This window comes from Cornus florida, unplaced genomic scaffold (assembly GCF_030987335.1).
Source record: "Cornus florida cultivar Cherokee Brave unplaced genomic scaffold, ASM3098733v1 CherokeeBrave_3.0.0_Hap2_Chr03, whole genome shotgun sequence".
NCBI lineage: Eukaryota > Viridiplantae > Streptophyta > Magnoliopsida > Cornales > Cornaceae > Cornus > Cornus florida.
The window spans coordinates 14751254-14760616 of NW_026775573.1; positions in this window are offsets into that span (position 1 = coordinate 14751254).

The window sequence follows — 9363 nt, forward strand, 5'->3', positions numbered from 1 at the left end:
TTATGTTTTACATTGTGTTTAGGATTGGAGCCGACATATAGTTGGTTTAGGATTTAATTTAGGGTTTGGTTTAGGATTTAAATTAGGGTTTCAACTTAAGCCTATAAATACATAAGTATACGTCTGCTAGGGTTTCCGGTAAACCATATTCATTATATTCACGTACATAAGGATACAGAGGGAATACGGAGAGAACTTTAAGAGAATAAGGTAGGGAATCAAGGAGGAGTTCTGGATTTAACTAGGAATGGCAGAGGTTGATAACAACTATTGACATTGCCGAAGTTGCTAGAGACAACAGTTTTGGATTTTCAATCGGAAATCAAAGGCAAGTTTCTGTTCTGCTCTATCTCTTTAATCTATGTTTTGTGCATGCCTATGAGGACTTCAGGGACTTAATAAAGGCTAAAACAATTGTAAACAAACATAATATCAAGGATTTATGCATATAAGAATCTGGTTTAAATACTCGTAAGATAACTGTTTTGCCTATTTCTGCTTCTCTGTTAATATGTTTTTTTCTATAGTTGTGATTCAGGTTGTTGTAAACTAAGGTTGTAAATTATATGTGGGATGCTTGGTAACTAATCTAGGAATGAGTTTAAAGCCTGGAACAAGATCTTAAAACAGTTTTGATTTTTACAAAATAAATCTGTTGTAAGTTGCTTAAGGTTGCTATTTGAACGTTCGGTAATTGTGGCTTTCAAACTTGAGTCTAGTTCAAATCATGGTTGTATATCAGGGGTTAGGATTAATCTATAACTTTGATTGGACCATAGAACAACTGATTAAAACATTTCAGAGGCTCTGTTAGTTACCGGAGTCGAAGAAGATGAAGCAAGAACAGATGACGGTGTCCAAAGGAGCAAAAGCAGGCTCCAGAAAACCTAGGAGCCGCCTCTAAGCCTTTGGAGCCGGCTCCTGGCTGTTTTGGAGCCGGCTCCAATAGTCCAGAGCCGGCTCTTGAGGCAATTTGAGCAGTGCTTTCACCCGAATGCGCTCAGTTTTGGTTTAGTGCACTGTTTGGCTGCGTGGGGTGTTTTAAATGGTTTGAATTGAATTAATGGATGGATACAAGTGTTGTAGATCCATTAAACGTTAGAGAAACATAAATCCATAATTTAATTAAGGATTGGACAATGCACAGTTAGGCAAGGAATTTACCGGTTGCACCTTGAACATTAAACTGTTTACACTAGAGAATTTAGAGGATCGTTTGTATATGATTTAATTATGATTAAACATATATAAATAGGATTATAAGTAACATTAATTACTTAAATTTAACTGAATTGGTGTTGAATCAAGTTAATTTTCACCTTGTTATTCAACTACAGCAGATACGGACAACTTGCAGGATGTGAATGCTTATACTTATTTTGCAGATTACATTATTGGAATATTGATTTTGTTTAGGCTCTATAATAAATGCTTATTATTGATATATATGTATCAAATTATAATGATACATATTTTGGAGGATGGATGTTGATTATATAGTGTGGTTCTATTAACTACGCAGTTTGGAGGAGTTAAATGCTCAGTAAATTTTTATCAGCTTAAAGGAATTGGTTTAGGATTTCTAAACTTTATATCGTGTGCATAATTTGATCCTAAACTTGATAGGTTATAATAAATGCTTATACTGGAGTATAGTTGGTTTGCATCTATTACTGTTTTATCGACTATGTTAATTGGAGGATTGTATGTACCGGTATGGGACGGTGACATACTAGGTTTGGACAGCACAAGTTGCTAAGTCTTACCTATTTGGAATGAGGGTACGGGTTATTAATAAAACCTCCTTATATGTATGTAAGTCGGTGCGGTTGACTACGCCGAACGACTTAATGGATTTCTTGGGGATGGAATTGGAGTTTAAATATATTTTTATGGTACCGTGACATGAGCTTGAGTCTCAGAGTCAACGGTTAGGATGCGTATATGCAGTTGGATGTGTAGCTGACTGTGGGGATGGAGGTATACCATGTTTAGGCTTAGGTACTCATACCCACTCAGGTGCGATTTGTGTGATGCCTTCTATTCAGGTTGAGACCCTCTTCATAGTCTAGCGAGAGTCTAGTAGTGTGCACTATATACATATATGGACTACTCTAGATATGGTTGAGTCTTCCTAGGATGTATCTGCATATCGGATTACTGTTTGGATTGTAGTAGATCAGGACTTGCATGTGGGCCTAACCCACTCCTTTATTTTTCAGGTGTTCGTCAGTTCCAGGGTTAGAGCTTGGACGTGCAGAGCAGATACAGATATTCATTCCTTTGACTATGTAGGAATCTTCTCTATGTTAGCTGTAGAATTTATTTCTATGATTTAAACTCCTATATGAGAATTTTATAAGGGGTCCAATAGATGGATTCCCAAGTTGTAAACTTACAGAGGTTTTGAAGCTTGGATTTTTATATTTATATTTGGAAGATATTTATTTCTAGTTCCTTTCAGCTTTTAAATTTTTATTTATTAAATCAATTTTGTATTCCATGTTCGATTTAAAATACTTTAATTGTTTGATATCCCTCGGACTCAGGTCGGACGTGATCAACCCGTGTCTTGGATCCGAGGGGTATCACAAAATTCATTCCAAAACTTAAAAGTCTTCCTCAAAAGGATAAGTAGCTTATTGTTATGCTCTGCTAAATTACAGCCAAGCTATGCCTGTTAGGAAACCTGCTAGTTTGAAAAACTTTTCGAGGGATTTTGATTTATAGATCTTGATTCATCACATAGAAACAAGTTTTATGCAAAAATAAAATATGATGTATCATTCAATTAATAAATTGAATACTTACATCAAAGGTCTGAGTAAACCTTTAAATCTTTTCTCTAAAGTGAATGTTCTCACTTATTGTAGATCCCTTAGCAAGATGCCTTCTCCACGGATCTCCATCTTCTTGGTAATAATTTTGCCTTTAGGAATCACCCATAAGCCTCCATGAATAACCTTGGAAAACTAGATTTGTGGGAGCCTCCATTAGATGAGAAAACTAACCCTAATTTTCTAGATAAAGAAAATATATTCCTTTTTCCTTCTTCCAAAAATCACCCTTAAAATATACATAAACTATGTATATATATAGGCAACATAAAGATAAAAAAAAAAGGAAACAATAAATTCTTCTCAATCTCTAGTTCACATGTCTCAAATCTAATAGGATTCCAATATCAAGTTGGGCTATGAGTAAGAATCCTTTGGGCTTATTATTTTATTGGCTACAATGAATTAATAATTGGCCCGGTCCATGGACCCAATTTAATTAATTCATAAATTAATTTATACTCCACTAAAAGAAATTAATTGAATTCCAATTAAATAATAAATAATCTCTAAGTCAATGTTGCACTTTGACCCCTCTATGCATAATTAGTTATCGGATAAATATAGCCATCAATCCGACTACTTAATTAATATATTTATTTTGGTACCTTTGATTATTTCTGGCTCGATCACAATAAAACATTTGTTTGACAAAAATAATAATTTAAATAAATAAATATATAATAAATCATTTTGTCTAAAGACACACGAAGGCCTTCGAATTTACTTTGTGATCAACCATAATCAATATAAAATAAATACTAGTAGCAATGATGCAAATATCGAAAATATAACCCTCTAACTATTAATTACATAACTACCTAAAGTGTCGGTCTAAGGATCCCGAAGAATCCGCCGAACAAATCAAAGTAATTATTAATTAATAAAAGAATCTATAATTCTCCCATGCTTAAGAGTCAAATGACATGACGGTGATAGGGAGCAATTGCATACGACGGCTCTCGCAATATATCTCAACCTAACGCGGATCCAGTTCAAGTCATAATTAATTATGAGTCCATTCATAATTACCGACTATAAACCATTTATGATTACTATTTATATATCATGTATTGATCGCCATCACATACATACAAAATAAAAATCTCTTGTAATCAAATGGACATTATCAATTTTATAATGAATTGAAACATAATACATTGAATTCACCAATTACATAAATCATAAATATTTCAGATATGTCAGGAACATATGTCACTATAATCTAAATAAGAATTTGCTATGCCAGAGCATATAAATCCCAACAATGCCCACACAAATAAACGAGCATCGAAGAAAACTCTACATGGCACGTATAGGAATTGGATTTTAGATGACTTTACTTTTGTTTAAAGAATTGTACAGCATTTTAGAGATGAAAAAAATTCTATAATATTGAAGAGTTTGTAGGAACTGGTACATTGGAGAATATTTAAAATATGTAATTTAAAAGAATAGAGAGTTTTATATAGCTTCTAAGACAGAAATATTTAAGCGAAGAATTCTAAAAATTAATTGTTAGCCATCCATTGTAATTCATCCTAACAGTTCATTAGAGATGAGTATGCCTATATATAAGAAGTGTGTGTGATATGAGGGAGCTAGTTTTCGCATAGTGTTGAAATTTGAAGTGTTTTTGTTATTAATTTTTTTTTGAACTGTGGTTTTAAGTCCATTCAAAATATTTAAGCGAGGAGCGGGACCACAATATTTATATGGTATGCCCGGTATGCCCGCCTACCTCATTAACTCATTATTATTTAGTGTATTTTTAGTGAAATAAATCTTAACAAATTCTCAAAATTGTATTCACTAATTCCAAAGGTACATATACAATTACATTTTAATTTTAAAAACAAAAAGATCTTTTGTGTTTTTATTGTAGAGTATTTAATAATGACTGAAAACATGTTGATAAAGTTAAAAAAAAAAAAATTACAATATTTTTTAAAGCAAAAACGTGAAAATATATTTTGTAAAAAACTGTTGCAAGTTTTAAAAATGATAGTAAAATGTACCAGGTTAAAACTTAAAAGTTAATTTATAATCTTAATTAAAATTCTTTATAAAAAATTATCAACAAAAAAATTAATTCCCTTTTACAATTTATTAATTAACAATTTCAGTAATTAAAATATTGCATATTTATGAAGTCAAATGTGTTGTCCTTTTGCACGTTCTCTAAAAGTAAAAATTAAAGTTTAAGGAGTAACAATATTTCTTCTAACACCTACACAACATTTTGTTAATTAGCAAAATATCCTAAATAAATTAAGAGGAGGGCACAAAAACAAGTCATGTAGGACATATCAGATCAGTTTTATATTTTAAGAATGAGAAAATTCAAAGTATAAATCTGTATAGTACCAACTACCAAGTATGGTAAAGGCAAGAAATTCAAAAAAAAAAACATATAATGATAATGTACTCAATAAGGATGAGGAAAATGGTTATAGTGGCAATTAAACTACTAAAACATGATTGGGCAATCTGGTGGGAAAAAGAAAAAGAAAAAGAAAAAAATCATAATGTGGTGTATAAGTCATGAAAGTTGTGACTCTGCCATAAATTTATTTAATAAAGTTTTATACTTTTCATAATTTGTTGGCAATGTGTAGTTGCAAGCAACCAACAGCTACTAGAAAAAAAGGCAGAAAATGCAGTTTGGTCAAACATTGTAGAGTGCATTAGAGAGATGAAATTTTGTGTAACATTGAAGAAGAGTCTGTAAAGAATTAATAGATTGGAGTATACTCTAAAAGAGTGGAAAATTTTATATATGTTGTAATATATAGATATTTAAGTGAAGAATTCTAGAAGGTATTTGTTAGTCATGGATTATAAAAAATCTTAGAAGAAGTGTATGTCTATGATGAATGAATTCAAAGAGTATGTCATTTCAAAATTCACCAATACTAGCTTACTCAGCTATAAAGATACCTATAATAAAAAAAAATTAAATTAAAATAGGTTAATTTAAAGAGATTGTTAGGATAGTTCAAATTTGGTTGATTCTAGCCTTTTAGATCAGGCCTAGTTCAATTTGGTGCAGCTCTTTACCTATTGATTTTATTTCAGAGCACTTTGCACTTGAAACCAAATGTAACATAATTAATTCGCACGGATAGTAATTTGATTTTTTATTTTCTTCTTTCTCTTTCATTGTTTTTTTTGGTTTATAATTTTGAAAACGGTTCTAAAAAATTCAGAGAATAAAAAACAGTTTTCAGAAAATAATAAAAGACAGTTTTAAAAAACAAGTCTTTTATAATTGAATTTTCAAAAAACTGAATCAAGCAAGTCACAAATGTTTTTGTATGGAATTCTATGACTAATTTAAGGCTATTTTTTATTCTTATTATCTTGGCAATGGTTAGTAATTTATTGAGAAAGAGAGGAATCGAAAGGTTGGGGGGCACTTTTGGCCCGGCCCCTTTATTACCAGAACAATACCGTCATTCTTAATTCAAGCCATCTCTTTTTATTTTGAGATACTGGTTGTGAAACCTTAGTACACATTTGTGAGCCACGGTGGTCAAATGGGGCAATTGCTCTTATTGGAATTTATGTTATTTATATATTTTTTATACACAAATTTCAATAATTTATAATAGTGCCTCCACTAATTTTTTTTTTTTTTAAGAAAAAAAATTCAAAAAGACCGAAAGAAAAACTACCAAAATTTAAAAAATATATCTCTCATTTTTTAACTCATTTACCAAATAAAATTGTCAAAATTCAGAAAAGACGCAAGTCTTTTTTCCTCTAGTGGGGTCTCACAACATTTTTAAAATCAAATTCATAAAATACCTCTCATTTACCATTTATTATTTTGGTTCAAAATTTCTTATTGTATTATTTTTGTTAAGGAAGTAGTGCAAGTCATGTTCATGTAGTGAAACATAGACATTTATTTTTTATTTTTTATGCTGGCAAATTAAGAGAAAGTGAGATTCGAACAAGGGCACATGAACACTGAAGGATGACTCGGTGTAACAATTTTTTTGTTATTGCATTTTACACCTCTAAATTTGTACATTTTTGTATTATGTTCATAAAATTTTGAAATTGTTCCCACTAAAATTATATTAAAAAATGCCCCCTCCCCATGTGAATGCTTAGATTCGTCTATGCTTGAAGGCAATGCTCTCAAGTGGATAACATATTGCGTGGATTTGCCTTGTTGAAGCGTTGTGCACAAGTGTCACATAAAGTGCAAAAATTCAGATACATATGTTGGAATGCTATGATTGATGGGTAAATACTTATCGAAGGAATTTCATTTCAATAGATTCAGATAGGTTCTATTAAATTTTATTCCAATTTTCATTTTTAAGCAATTAAAAGTTGTCTCATCCTTGAAGTCTTGAAACAAATCAGATACGAGAATCAGCAATCAGCATATTCTCAAACCAGATGAGTAAAAAAGAAACCCATGATCTTTAAAAAAAGAGAAAAAAAAAAAAAGTACGCACAAAATAAAATAAAATAAATTCAAAAAGTCAAAAATCACCCGGTCTAAGCCATTTGATTTATTTATTTTTATTTTACATTTTCTGATTTTCCCACAAAATAATTTTGCATGGAGCTGTCCATCTAAAAAATAAAATAAAATTTGGTGGAGAATTATTTACAAGTTACGTCAATCAGATTCGTATTCCTTGCTTGGCTTGCTAGAGTCACTCACAAGACCCCCACAAGTCAAACTTTTTGTAACGGAATTGAATCTCCAACACAAATACAAGTAACAGAGCTTCACACGCAACACCACAGGATTCCACCTGATCAACGGCCTTGATGTCCCCAAATGGCATTTTTCAACGGCTCACCGGAAGACAAGAATACCACAACTCTTATTTTCGAGAATACTTTAATGCTGTTAAATGTAAAGACGTACGAATAAAAATCAATAATAATAATTAAATAAAAATCAATAATAATAATAATAACCCTTTTGCATAATAATTACGAAAGCACTCTTACAAAAAGTCTAAAGAGCGCACTTATAAGTCACATAATTTCTATATTTAGGAATTTTGAGAAGAATTAATTAAGAATGAATCTTTTGCAAATAAGAAAACAAATCAAACTTTTTTCTTTCTCTTCCCTCCATGTTCTCTCTTTCTCCCTCTAGCTTAACCCTCAACCAATCTGCCTATTTCTATATCTTAGTTTGAACACAAAAAATTTCTAGGATGAAGCTATTCCAAAACTCAAAAACATGAAAAATAAAAGAAAAAAAATATATCAAAATATAATTAAATTTTTGTGACGAGGTTATTCCAAAGCTCAAAAATGCGAAGAAATAAAATAAAAAATAAAAAATCTCAAATAGAATGAAATAATGTTACAAATATGATAGATGAAGTTTAACTTATGAAAACCTAGTATGTGAGTGAGGAAGGATGGAATGCAATTGAAGTAACTCTTTGATAGAAAGACAAAGGGTTAACCAAGAGATGGAGAGTGAAAGACAAATTAGTTAAGGGTTAACCAAGAGATAGAGAGTGAAAGACAAATTAGTTGAGGGTTAACCAAGAGAGAGAAGGGGCAGATTAGTTGAGATTGTTAACCAAGAGAGAGAAAGGGAGAAAGCGGAAACAAGAGAAAAAAAAACTTGATTTGTTTCTTTAATTGCGAACAATTCTTTCTTAATTAACCTTAAAATAGGAATTGTGTGACTAATAAGCGCAAACTCTTTAGACTTATTACAAGAACGCTCTCGCAATACCATTACTCAATAATTCAATAAACTCACAACCTTATTAAAAAAAATCAATTACAAAAGATCTTCTCTATGTTGATCAAGATTTCTTATTTGAAGTGTCTATCACAATAAATTTCATCTTTTAAAAGGATAAAATTTAAAAAATAATTGGTGATGAAATTGCACGAAAGCTTACTGAAGATAACATATTTGTGTTGGAAGATGTCAATAGAGTATTATTTCATCTTTTTATTTTCAAATTTAAATTTAATCTTTATTGAAATAATAGTTGAGAGAAAATTAAAACATGTTTGGTTTGTAACTCTAGAAATAATTATCAGAAACTCTGAAAACAGATAACAATTTTCAAAAAATTATAAAAGACACTTATAATTGAGGAAAACTGAACTAAGCATAATTTTTGGTACAATTATATGATTTTAGTTTTTCGAAAATAGAAAATTATTTCTATAGTTATAAATCAAGTGAACCCCAGTATTTTAAAATTTTTAGTTTAGTAACGTGGCTATCATCACCTGATTTTGAACATTAATCTAATGGAAACGTGAGGAAAAGTCATTATCATTTCTAAAACACAAGAAAAATTCCCAGTCACTTTATTTTCAGTTTACTTCTTTAGATTAATTAAATAAATTTTTTTCCAAACTATAGGAAAACCGTATCAAAGCCACTTCGTCTTTTTTTTTAGTGTATCAATATTCTGTTAGTTATTAATAAAAATCACTACAAGTTCATAGAAATATATGTTTGTAATAATGTAAAAGGTTTATTTTATGTAATTAATTTTAAGGATAATGA